Source organism: Ovis aries, chromosome 14 (genome assembly GCF_016772045.2).
Source record: "Ovis aries strain OAR_USU_Benz2616 breed Rambouillet chromosome 14, ARS-UI_Ramb_v3.0, whole genome shotgun sequence".
In the NCBI taxonomy this organism is placed as follows: Eukaryota; Metazoa; Chordata; class Mammalia; order Artiodactyla; family Bovidae; genus Ovis; species Ovis aries.
The window spans coordinates 48,571,668-48,584,972 of NC_056067.1; the positions used below are offsets into that span (position 1 = coordinate 48,571,668).

General features: G+C 44.0%; 1 long non-coding RNA gene across 2 annotated transcripts in view; it reads left to right on the plus strand.

Moving 5' to 3' along the window:
* Positions 1–376: 376 nt before the first annotated feature.
* The window catches only part of LOC121816425 (uncharacterized), a 32,547-nt gene continuing 19,618 nt past the window's right edge, over positions 377–13,305 (plus strand). Inside the window, exons 1-3 of one of the 2 annotated variants that reach the window (XR_006056033.2) lie at positions 377–638; positions 11,495–11,669; positions 12,013–12,094. This is a non-coding gene — a long non-coding RNA (uncharacterized LOC121816425). The remainder of the gene's footprint in view (positions 639–11,494; positions 11,670–12,012; positions 12,095–13,305) is intronic. The other variant, XR_009596201.1, reaches the window with a different exon arrangement.

Here is a 13,305-nt window from a genome sequence, read left to right on the forward strand (position 1 = left end):
GAATTCTATCTGTCTAGTGCTTAGGACTCTGCTTACACTGCTGGGGTCTGGGTTCAATCACTGGTCAGGGCAGGCAAAAAAAAAAAAAAAAAACAAAAACCAAAAAACCAAAAAACAATCAGTCCCCAGCTGAGCTAGACTTAGGCTTAGGCTCATAGGCTAAATAAATGCTTGTTTTTTTATGTTGTCGTGATTAACGTGAATTGCCATGCAACATTATTACGATGACAAATAGCTGTTCCAGAAACTGGTATCAGGACTTAGGTAATGTCCTAAGAAAAGGCTAAAATACGGAGGGAGAGCTGTGAGGAAATTGTTAGTGGAGCAGAAAAAATGATGACTCATGTTACATTGTAGTGAAATAATTGGCCAACTGTTGCCTGTGATTACCCAGAAATAGAGACAGAAATAGAAAACGGAAAGTATTTGGCTAGGGCAATACCCAGACATAATGCTGGTTACTAACTGTTGAGTATCATGAGGGTTAGCAAGAAAGGGCTGACCTATAGAAGGAACTGACTGATTTCCCAGAATTTAGAAGAACTATAGAAGGCCTATGACTTGCTAGCCTGGGAAAGAAAAGCTTTTCTCACATCCAATCTCTCCAGTCACAAAAGATGGTCAAAGTGAAAAAGCCTGTGAGTACTGATCAAATTAAGGGTGTGGCTTTACGACCCTTTATTAAGAGCTCAAAAATATGAGGCAGTGCCTCCCAATGAGACAAAAGGATTTCTAGGAAGTTTATGGGCATGGTCCTGTAGAAAAATGATCTTAGTATAGGAAGAAGTCTAGAGAGCAAGGTGCACCCAGCTTTACTGAGATGAATTGACATGAAATATTGTTTAAGTTTTGGGCCTCCCGGGTGGCTCAGATGGTAAAGAATCTGTCTGTGATGCAGGGAGACCTGGGTTCGATTCTTGGGTTGAAAAGATTCCCTGGAGAAGGAAATGGCTACCGACTCCAGTATTCTTGCTTGGAAAATTTCATGAACAGAGGAGCCTGGGGGGCTATAGTCCATGGGATCGCAAGGAGTCGGACCTGACTTAGTGACTGAACACACAAGCACACACGTACATATTGAGTAAGTTTAAGTCATGCAATGTGATGGTTTGATATGTGTATGTATTTTCTAGTAATTACAATGGGGTTAGTTAACACTTTCATCCGCTCACATAACTAGCTTTTTTTTTTTTTTGGTGATGGTAGTAAAGATACTTAAGTGCTACTGTCTTAACAACTTTGAAGTATATAACACTGTTAATTATAATCACCATGCTGAATACTAGATCCCCAGAACTTATCCACCTTTTAAAAATTTTTTGTTTTTAATTGAGGATAATTGCTTACAACTTTGGTTCTTCCATTACAACAACATGAATCAGCCATAAGTATACGCATATCCCTTCCCTCGTGAGTCTCCCTTCCACCCCCACCCCTCCCCAATTTACTCATCTTAAAACTGGAAGTTTGTACCCTTGACCAATTCTCCCCACTTCCCCCACCTCCCAGTCTCTAACAACCACCAGTCTATTCTCTGCTTCTGTGAATATGGATTTTTTAGTTTCCACGTATAAGTGATACCATTTCCCTGTCTGACTTATCTCACTTAGCATAATGCCCTCTAGGTCCATCCATGTTGTCACAAATGGCAAGATTTTCTTTTTTCTCAACAGTGAAACAATTTGTTGTTGTTCAGTTGTTGACTTTTGCTCAACTCTTTGCGATCCCGTGGACTGCAGCACGCCAGGCTTCCCTCTCCTTCACTATCTCCTGAAGTTTGCTCAGATTCATGTCTAATAGGTCAGTGATGCTATCTAATCATCTCATCCTCTGCCACTCTCTTCTCCTTTTGCTTTCAATCTTTCCCAGCATCAGGGTCTTTTCCAATAGGTCGGCTCTCGAGTCAGGTGGCCAAAGTATTGGACCTTCAGCTTCAGTATCAGTCCTTTCAATGAATATTCAGGTTGATTTCCTTTAGGATTGACTGGCTTGATCTTGCTATCCAAGGGACTCTCAAGAGTCTTCTCCAGCACCACAATTCCAAAGCATCAATTCTTTGGTGCTCAGCCTTCTTTATGATTCAACTCTCAAATCCGTACATGACTACTGGAAAAACCAGACCTTTTGCTGGCAAAGTGATATCTCTCGTTTTTAATACACTGTCTAGGTTTGTCATAGCTTTCCTTCTGAGGAGCAAGCATCTTTTAATTTCATGGCTGCAGTCACTGCCCAAGAAAAGAAAATCTGTCACTGCATCCACTTGTTCCCTATCTATTTGCCATGAAGTGATGGGACCTGATGCCATGATCTTAGTTTTTTGAATGTTAAGTTTTAAGCCAGATTTTTCACTCTCCTCTTTCACCCTCTTCAAGAGGCTCTTTAGTTCCTCTTCATTTTCTGCCATTAGAGTGGTATCATCTGCACATCTGAGGCTGTTGATATTTCTCCTAGCAACCTTGATTCCAGCCTGGCATTTTGCATGACGTACTCTGCATACCTGGGGTTCCTAGGTGGCATTAGTGGTAAAGAACCCATCTGCCAATGGAGGAGATGCAAGAGATGCAGATTCGATCCCTAGGTTGAGAAGATCCCTGGAAAAGGGCATGGCAACCCACTCCAGTATTCTGGACAGAGGAGCCCTGCAGGCTACAGTCCATAGGGTTGCACAGAATTGGACATGACTGAAGTGACTTAGCATGCATGCATTCTGCATATAAGTTAAAAAAACAGGGTGACAGTATACAGGCTGTCATACTCCTTTCCCAATTCTGAACCAGTATGGTGTTCCATTCTAAAGGAGATCAGCCCTGGGTGTTCCTTGGAAGGACTGATGCTAAAGCTGAAACTCCAGTACTTTGGCTACCTCATGTGAAGAGTTGACTCATTGGAAAAGACTCTGATGCTGGGAGGGATTGAGGGCAGGAGGAAAAGGGGACGACAGAGGATGAGATGGCTGGATGGCATCACCGACTCGATGGACGTTGAGTCTTAGTGAACTCCGGGAGATGGTGATGGACAGGGAGGCCTGGTGTGCTGCGATTCATGGGGTCGCAAAGAGTCAGACACGACTGAGTGACTGAACTGAACTGAACTGAAGGTGTTCCACGTAAGGTTCTAACTCTTGCTTCTTGACTGGCATACAGGTTTCTCAGGAGACAGGTAAGGTGGCCTGGTATTCCTATTTCTGTAAGAATTTTCCAGTTTGTTATGATCCACAGTCAAAGGATTTAGCATAGTCAATGAAACAGAAGTCAATGTTTTTCTGGAATTCCCTTGTTTTCTCTATGATCCAACAAATGTTGGCAATTTGATCTCTGGTTCCTGTCTTTTCTAAACCTAGCTTGTACATCTGGAAGTTCTCGGTTCACATACTGCTGAAGCCTAGTTTGAAGGATTTTGAGCACAACCTTACTAGCATGTGAAGTGAGAGCAGTTGTACGGTAGTTTGAACATTCTTTGGCATTGCCCTTCTTTGGGATTGGAATGAAAACTGACCTTTTCCAGTCCTGTGGTCATTGCTGAATTTTCCAACTCTGCTGACATATTGAGTGCAGCACTTTATCAGCATCATCTTTTAGGATTTTAAATAGCTCAGCTGGAATTCCATGACCTCTACTAGCCTTGTTTGTAGTAAGGCTTCCTAAGGCCCACCTGACTTCAGATTCCAGAATGTCAAACTCCAGGTGAGTGACCACACCATCGTGGTTATCTGGGTCATTAAGACAGTTTTTCGTTATAGTTCTTCTGGTGTATTCTTGCCACCTCTTTTTAGTCTTCTGCATCTGTTAGGTCCTTACCGCTTCTGTCCTTTATTGTGCCCATTCTTGCATGAAATGTTCCCTCGATAGTGCCAATTCTCTTGAAGAGATCTCTAGTCTTTCCCATCCTACTGTTTTCCTCTCTCTTTCTATCTCTCTACATGTATATATATACAACATATATGTATATAAATATATATATATATAATAGTATCTATCTATCTATCTCATCTTCTTTATCCACTTACCTATAGATAGAAATGTAGGTTTTTCCCATATCTTGGCTATTGTCAATAATGCTGCAATGAGCGCCGGGGTACAGACACCTCTTTGAGATCTTGATTTCATTTCTGTTGGATGTATACACAGAATTGGGATTGTTGGATCATAGGGTAGTACTATTTTTGTTTTATTTTTTTAAGAACGCTTCATACTGTTTTCCATTGTGGCTATACCACTTTACATTCTCACCAAGAGTGAACAAGGGTTCCTTTTTCTCCACATCCTTGCCAACACTTGTTATTTCTTGTCTTCTCGATTATAGCCATTCTAACAAGTGTGAGGAGATACCTCACTGTGATTTTGACTTGCATTTCCCAGTGATAAGTGATGCTGAGCATCTTTTTGTGTACTTCTTGGCCATTTGTATTTCTCCTTTAGAAAAATGTTCATCCAAGTGCTCTGCTCATTTAAAAACTAGATTTGTTGTCTTTTTTCGCAATTTAGTTGTATGAGTCCCTTATATATTTTGGACATTAACCCCTTATCAGATAGATGGTTTGCAAATATTTTCTTCCATGCCATGGATTGCCTTTTCATTTTGTTGAGTGTTACTTTTGCTCTGTGGGAGCTACTTATTTATTTAAAATTTTAATTTTTATGCAATTTTCAAGCTTACTTCTCATTTACAGTTATTACAAAATATTGACTATATCCCCCATGTTGTATAGTACATCCTTGAACTTATCTTATTCCTAATGGTTTGTATCTCCCTGTCTTCCTCCACGCCCGCATTGGTAATCACTTACTTGTTCTCTATATTTGTGAGTCTGTACAGAAGCTTTCTAGTTTTATGTAATCCCACTTACTCATATTTCTTTGCTTTTGGTATCATATCCAAACTAATTATTGCCAAGATCAATGTCAAGGTGCTCTTTCCCTGTGCTTCCTTCTAGGACTTCTGTGGTTTCATGTTTAAGTCTTTAATCCATCACAAGTTAATTTTAAAAATTCATGTATTTATTTGGCTGTGCTGGGTCTTGGTTGTGGTGTGCAGAATATTCGTTGGGGCATGTGGCCTCTTTAGTAGTGGGATGCAGGCTTTTTTAGTTGTGGCACGCGGGATATTTCACTGCAGCATGTGAACCTTTAGTTGTGGCATGTGGGATCTGGTTCCCTGACCAGGGATCGAACCCAGGCCCCCTGCACTGGGAGTTCACAGTCTTAGCCATTGGCCCACCAGGGAAGTCCCCATTGCAAGTTAATTCTTGTGATGGCATAAAATTGGGGTCTGTTTTCATCTTCTGTCTATTTTAACATCCCACACAGTGTTTTCTAATTTTTTATGTAGTGGGCACTCAAAAAATATATGTTGAATCAGAGTGAAGTTAAGCTTCCTCTTCCCCACCACTGACTTTCACATACCAAGGTGTCCGATAATCCTGAAGCTCCTTTGAAGCCTAATTCTGAAAGAGATGGGAATACAGACCACCTGACCTGCCTCTTGAGAAACATGTATGCAGGTCAGGAAGCAACAGTTAGAACTGGACATGGAACAACAGACTGGTTCTAAATGGGAAAAGGAGTACGTCAAGGCTGTATATTGTCACCCTGCTTATTTAACTTACATGCAGAGTACATCATGAGAAACACTGGGCTGGATGAAGCACAAGCTGGAATCAAGCTTGCCGGGAGAAATAGCAATAACCTCAGATACGCAGATGACACCACCCTTATGGCAGAAAGTGAAGAGGAGCTAAAAAGCCTCTTGATGAAAGTGAAAGAGGAGAGTGAAAAAGTTGGCTTAAAGTTCAACATTCAGAAAACGAAGATCATGGCATCTGGTCCCATCATTTCATGGGAAATAGATGGGAAACAGTGTCAGACTTTATTTTTTGGGGCTCCAAAATCACTGTGGATGGTGATTGCAGCCATGAAATTAAAAGACGCTTACTCCTTGGAAGGAAAGTTATGACCAACCTAGACAACATATTCAAAAGCAGAGACATTACTTTGCAACAAAGGTCCGTCTAGTCAAGGCTATGGTTTTTCCAGTGGTCATGTATGGATGTAAGAGTTGGACTGTGAAGAAAGCTGAGTGCTGAACTGTGGTGTTGGAGAAGACTCTTGAGAGTCCCTTGGACTGCAAGGAGATGCAATCAGTCCATCCTAAAGGAGATCAGTCCTGGGTATTCATTGGAAGGACGTTGAAGCTGAAACTCCAATACTTTGGCCACCTGATGTGAAGAGCTGACTCATTTGAAAAGACCCTGATGCTGGGAAAGATTGAAGGCAGGAGGAGAAGGGGACGACAGAGGATGAGATGGTTGGATGGCATCACCGACTTGATGGACATGGGTTTGGGTGGACTCCTGGAATTGGTGATGGACAAGGAGTCCTGGCATGCTGCGGTTCATGGGGTCGCAGAGTTGGACACGACTGAGAGACTGAAATGAACTGAACTGAACTGAACTGAAATCCCCAAAACTAAATGAATGATATGGAACTCACAAAAATTCACTCAATAGGTTCAAAATATCTTATCCAACGGGTGTGCAAAGAAAATGAGTATCTTGCTTGACTTTTATCTGTATCATTTTTGGTTTCCTTTCATCTGTATCTTATAAAAGCTCTGAAGCTACCAAAGAAAATAACCCATACCATTCATCTACTGCCTAGGACACAATATTTCTGCAGGACGTGTGACAGCCCAGTAACTATGACAGCTGTTCTCAGGACCTAGAGAGACTCAACTTGTTTCGAGTTTCACAAATTCATCTCTTCTTATTGGTGACTTGCTATTGCCAACAATGGGATTAGGATATTGATCTGCTATGTGCATGCATGCTAAGCTGCTTCAGTTGTGTCCGACTGTGTGTGACCCTATGAACTGTAGCCCACACCCCTCCTGAGGCTCCTCTGTCCACCGGATTCTTGAGGCAGGAATACTGGAGTGGGTTGCCATGCCCTCCTCCAGGGGATCCTCCCAAGCCAGGGATCGAACCCATGTCTCTTATGTCTCGTGCGTTGGCAGGCGGGTTCTTTACCACTAGTGCTGCCTGGGAAGCCCTTGAGCCCAACAATGAATTCTTTATAATTACATCAAAATTACTTTCTTTTCCCTTCAAAATAGTGACAGTATACGGGAAATACTGATACAAAACCACAGTGACAAACATCTTCCATAGCCTACTGCGGTTTTCTTCTAAATGCAGATATTTCTGTTTCATTTCCTTGTCTTGTTTCTCTATCTGCTGTTGTTATCAGAGAAAGAATATAGACACAGTAAAGGCCCATCATTTATAAAGAACTTCCGTCTTACCCAGTCTTTTTTATAAAACTAAGTTTGTTTTATCTTTGGCTGTGCCGGGTCTCCGTTGCTGCGCGGCCTTTTCTCTAGTCGCGGTGCTCGGGCTTCCCGTTGCCATGGCTTCTCCGGTTGCCGAGCACGGGCTCCAGGCTCGAGGGCTTCAGTAGCTGTGGCTCCCAGGCCTTAGCGCACAGGCTCAACAGCGGCGGTGCTCCGGCTTAGTTTTGCTCCACAGCATGTGAGATCTTTCCTGACCAGGGATCAAACCTGTGTCTCCTGCATTGGAGACACAACTACTGAACCCATGTTCTTTACCACCGAGCTACCAGGGAATCCCCTATCCAGTACTTGAACATGAGACTTATTTGCTTTACACGTAGGGAGCTCAGTGACTAAGTCAGAACATTTAGTATTAACAGTGCAGTGGCCAGAAACCCTCACAGAGCTTGCTCTCTGATACCACGTGGTTGATTTTTTTTTTTTTCCTTTCGGCTGAGCTGTGGCTTGTAGGAACTTAGTTCCCCAACCCAGGTGCTTGGCAATAAAATCTCAGAGTCTTAACCATGGACCGCCAGGGCAGTCTCCTCGCCTAGTTGATGTGAGCCAAGGTTGGTAATTGTATTAATATCCCTAGGCTGCCATAACAGATGAGCACAAACTGGATGGTTGAACACAACAGCAGCGTATCCTCTCACAGTTCTGGAGGCCAGGAGTTTGAAATCAAGCTGTTTAGCAGCGCTGCACTCGCTCTGAGACCTCACGGGAGAAGGCACCCTCTTACCTCTTCCGGTTTCTGGTGGTTGTTGACCTTCCTTGCCTTGCGGCTCCATCACGTCCGCCTTTCTGCCGTGGCCACATTGCTTCCTTCTGTCTCTCTTTTTAAAAATGGTATTTATTTATTATCTCTGTTTGGCTGGGCTGGGTCTTCACTGATGCATGGGCTTTTCTCTAGTTGTGGCCAGCGGGGGCTACTCTCTAGTTGTGGTGGCTAAGCTCCTCACGGTGTGGCGGCTTCTTTTGGGGAGCACAGGTTCTAGGGCTCAGGCTCCAGTAGGTGTGGCTCTAGGAGCTCTAGGGCACAGGCTCAATAGTTGTGACACGTGGGCTCCTTTGCTCCATGGCGGGTGCGATCTTCTGGGACCAGGGATCGAACTTGTGTCTCCTGCACCGGCAGGCGGAGTCTTTACCACTGAGTCACCAGGGAAGCCCACAAGTTATTTTCTAACCAAATCCTTGCGATAGGTTCAGTCATACTGTCTGATAGCTAACCAGATGAATAGTGAGTGACATAGTCAAGATTCCCATGATGTTAATTCAATTATATTATCTTCATTCCTCTTTGTTCCCAACCCACCCACAATAGAGGCCAGTTTACTAACTTGGTAAGCAGTTTCTGCTGCACTCCTACTTGAGCACTGATAATGGTGTCTGATATAGAGGAAATGCTTAATCCTCATTTACCGACTGAAATGATAAGTTCTTTCTTTTCACAGAAAAAATTTTCCAGCATAGCATGACAACTTCTTTCTTCATCCCAATTCTAAGCAAATTATTGAGGTCACACTGAGCTTCTGACCAATCAATAATCATTTATTAGATTGATGACCTGACTCTTCTTCAAAACGAATATATTTTATTTATTTTTGGCTGCTGCCTGGACTTTCTCTAGTTGTGGCAGATGAGACTGCTTGGGGCTACTCTTTGTTACGGTGCGCAGGCTTCTCATTACGATGACTTCTCCTGCTGAGTGCAGGCTCTAGGCTTGAGGCCTCAGTAGTTGTGGCACTCAGGCTTAGTTGCCCTGAGGCATGTGGGATCCCCTGGGACCAGGGATTGAACCAGTGTCCCCTACATAGCAGAAAGATTCTTAACCACTGGCCCACCAGGCAAGTACAAAAGGTACATTTTTAAAAGGTGGTCATCAAGTATACTTCAATAAAAAAATTTAAAAAAAAGATGGCCATTTTGTTTTAATCTCTAGCCTACAAAGGTGAAAGTGAAAGTTAGTCACTCAGTTGTGTCCGACTCTTTGCGACCCCATGAACTTGTAGCCCACCAGGGTCCTCTGTCCATGGACTTCTCCAGGTAAGAATATTGGAGTGGGTTGCCATTTCCTTCTCCAGGGGATCTTCCTGACCCAGGGATCGAACCCAGGTCTCCCACATTGCAGGAGGACTCTTTACTGACTGAGCCACCAGGGAAATCACTGGTGAGCTACAAAGGTAGCTCATATTTTTGGTAACATCCTTCTGCTGTCCGAGTTTGATTTTTTTTTTATATCCTTTCTCCCAAGTCACTACTGTGAATAAACCTTGGAAAGATAAGTTTGCACATAAACCACTGGATAGGGGGAATTCCCTGATGGTCCAGTGGTTAGAACTCTGTGCTTTGACTGCCAACCAAGCACCTGGGTTCAGTCCCTGGTCAGGGAACTATGATTCCCCAAGCCATGCGGTGCAACATGAAATGAAATAAAATAAAGGGTTTCCCTGGTGGCTCAGTGGTAAAGAATCCGCCTGCCAATGCAGGAGACGCGGGTACAGTCCCTGGTCTGGGAAGATTCCACAGGCCGAGGAGCTGCTAAGCCCGGGAACCATAACTACTGAACCCATGTGCTGCAACTACTGAAGCCTGAGCACCCTAGAATCCGTGCTCCACAGTAAGAGAAGCCACCACGATGGCAAACCCGTACACGCAAGTCGAGAAAAGCCCACACCGCAGTGACGACCCAGCACGGGCGAAAATAATGCAAAATAAATAATAGAAACCTCCAAATAGAGCTCAGTCCTCAGAGGATCCTAGAAATGGCTGTCCAGAAGCCACACTCCAGTTAGGACCACTAGGTGGTGGAGTTCAGCCATTATTTCCCAGGACTGGTCACCCTGGTGTCAGTCTTCTGCCCTCTAGAGGGCAGCCAAGTCAAATTCTTGATAGAAACAAGGGCTGAAAGGAGTTAGAGGGACTTCTCAGATTTGCTGAGGACTTCTGAAATTGATGGGCTTCCCTGGTGGCTCAGAGGTTAAAGCAACTGCCTGGGATGCTGGAGACCTAGGTTCGATCCCTGGGTCAGGAAGATCCCCTGGAGCAGGAAATGGCAACCCACTCCAGTACTCTTGCCTGGAGAATCCTCATGGAGGGAGGAGCCTGGTAGGAGCCTGGTAGGAGCCTGGTAGGAGCCTGGTAGGAGCCTGGTAGGCTACAGTCCATGGGATCGCAAAGAGTCGGAAATTGTTGACACTGTGAGAAAATTTAGGCAAGCTGTCAACCACTGTTCATGTCTTCCTATGAGTGTTGTTTGGAGATTATGTCAGAGTAATTGATCAAGTGCTTCCTCTCTCATTAACTTGTCAAGTGGAAGTCTTTTCTGAAATTTTGGATGTGTTTTGAGATGCACTGTTTCTGAAAGTCCCCCCTGAAGTGGAACTGATCTTACCATTCAGAATCTACTGACTCACTGTCTTCAAATAGGCAAAAAAAATTAGGTGAAACATTCTTAACCTTTTTTCCCCTTTATGTTTCACTGAGGAAAATGAAGTGCAAGCTGGTCTTATTCATTCTACTGGGCCGGTTCAAATTAGGCTACACTCTTTGCAACTCACAGATTGTAGCCCGCTAGGCTCCTCTGTCCATGGAATTCTCCAGGCAAGAATACTGGAGTGGGTTGCCATTCCTTTCTCCAGGGGATCTTCTCCAGCCCAGTGGTTGAACTCGGCTCTCCCACACTGCAGGCAGATTCTTTACCGACCGAGCCACCAGGGAAGCCCAGGCTACACTCACTCTGATGAGCGTTTCCCAAACTTTCCCAGCACCTCCTGTGGAGGCTATGACTATGCTCATGTAATAACATCAATCCTGCAACAAATTATTCTTCTAACCCACTGGTTCTCAGTCTTGTCTGCACACTGGAGTCACCAGGAGCTTTGCTGGTGCCCATATCCCTCTTCTCGAGATTCTGACTTGATTATTGTCAGAAGCAGCCTGGGACTGGGGTTTTTAAGAGCTCTTTAGGAAATGTTAATGCATAGCCAAGGTTAGAACCATGGTACTAACCAAACTCCTGCAATCACCCTGCAATTTTTGTTTGAAAGCTAATGAGAATATCTATTCATTTGTTAATTCAGTTATGTTGCCCTCATTTCTTTTTTTTTAAAATATTTATTTATTTGGCTGTGCCATGTCTTAATTTTAACCTGTGGGTTCTTTTTAGTTGTGGCGTGTGGGATCCAGCACTGCACTGGGGGCTCAGAGTCTCATCCACTGGACCACCAGGGAAGTCCCCTGTTGCCTTCATTTCTGATGGTTCCTAATGCAGCCACAGTTTTGGCCAACTGATATACAATGAACTACGTCACACCTACACTCCCCAGCCCTTGTTTATTCAGGTACCTTTAACAGTTTCTGACACAAAGTATGTATTTACCATATAATTACTGGATGAAGAAACTAACATTCTTGGGACATATTCTTTCATAAAAGCAAGGCCCTCAATATTCCCAGAATCATTGTCTTTTGATGCAACTTTTACAATGTAAGGGACATTGTGTTTCCTGGCAAATGGTTACTTAATACATTGTTGTTGTTTTTAACCTGTTTTTTCCTTCACCAGGCATATTAAAGAAAGTTGGCATTTTGCTTGCATGTCTAGCCTGTAAGACCACAAAGCTTACAAAGTAGAATTTCAGTTGTGCTCGACATGACTCTGAAACCATTTGGTTGTTGTTATAGGGGGCTCCGAAGAGCTCTGTACAGTACCACAGTCCTTTATGTCTCAGTGCAGAAAAGAATTCAGCCAAAGGCAAAGTGACAGGTAAGAAGTGATTTATTAGACTAGGACCCTTGTGAGGTTTACAAGTGGGTGGGTGAGAAATGCCACCCCCCTGAGGACTTACTGGGCTACTGTCTCGTGTGTGTTAGTCTCTTAGTTGTATCCTACTCTTTGGATCCCATGGAGTGTAGCCCACCACGCTCCTCTGCCCATGGAATTCTCCAGGCAAGAATACTGAAGTGGGTTGCCATGCCCTCTTCCAGGGGATCTTCCCCACTCAGGGACTGAACCCAGGTGTCCTGCACAACAGGCAGATTCTTTACCACCTGAGCCACCAGGGAAGCCCACAGTTTTATAATCAAAGGAAGGGGAGAAGAACTTCTTTGTCATTCTTGAGTAGATGTCATGCTTCCATCATTAGCTCCTCCTCCAAGTTGAGCAGGGGAGTTTTCTTGTCCCTACCTGGTCAAACCAGGTCCATACATTTTTGCTTTTCATGTGTGCTGAGAGAGTGTCCTAGGGATCATTTAACTTACTGAGCTCACTGGGCAGGCTGTGGGGCTCACGGCACTGGTGTCTTATTGTTTGGGGCCATGTCTTGTGCTTCTGTTGCTAAGCAAGCCTGCCTGGTTTTGTGGTTAAGCAAAACTGCTTTCCTTCCCTTTTAAAGAAAGTGTCTTCTCTTTCACTTATTTATTTTTGGCTGAACTGGGCTTCCGTTGCTGCCCGGGCTTTCTCTAGTTGTGGCGAGTGAGGGCTACTCTTCATTGTAGTACGTGGGCTTCTCATTGCTGTGGCTTCTCTAGCTGCAGAGTATGGGCTCCAGGCAAATGGGATTTACTAGTTGTGTCCAGTGGGTTCAGTAGTTGCAACTCCCTGCCTCTCAAGCACAGACAGGCTCAGTAGGTGAGGCACGTGTCTCCTGCATTGGCAGGCGGATTCTTTACCACTGAGCCACCAGTGAAGCCCCGAACCTGCTTTCTTGAGTAATCACTAACTTACAGGGGTCTCCCATATTTTTTCTACTTATAATCGTTTAGTGGAATTAACTATTTAAATTATCTGCTTTGTCCCTTTACTCTGTCCCTATTAATTCCACTGTCTAGAAAACCATAATTCTGCAGGAGAGTGATGGTTCTCCACAGCCAGGAGAGACTCTGTTCTCACTTTCTTCCAGACATATTAAGGTTTCAAAAACGCTTTTATTTTTTTTGGCCGTGCTGTGCAGAGTGTGGAATCCTAGTTCCCTGATC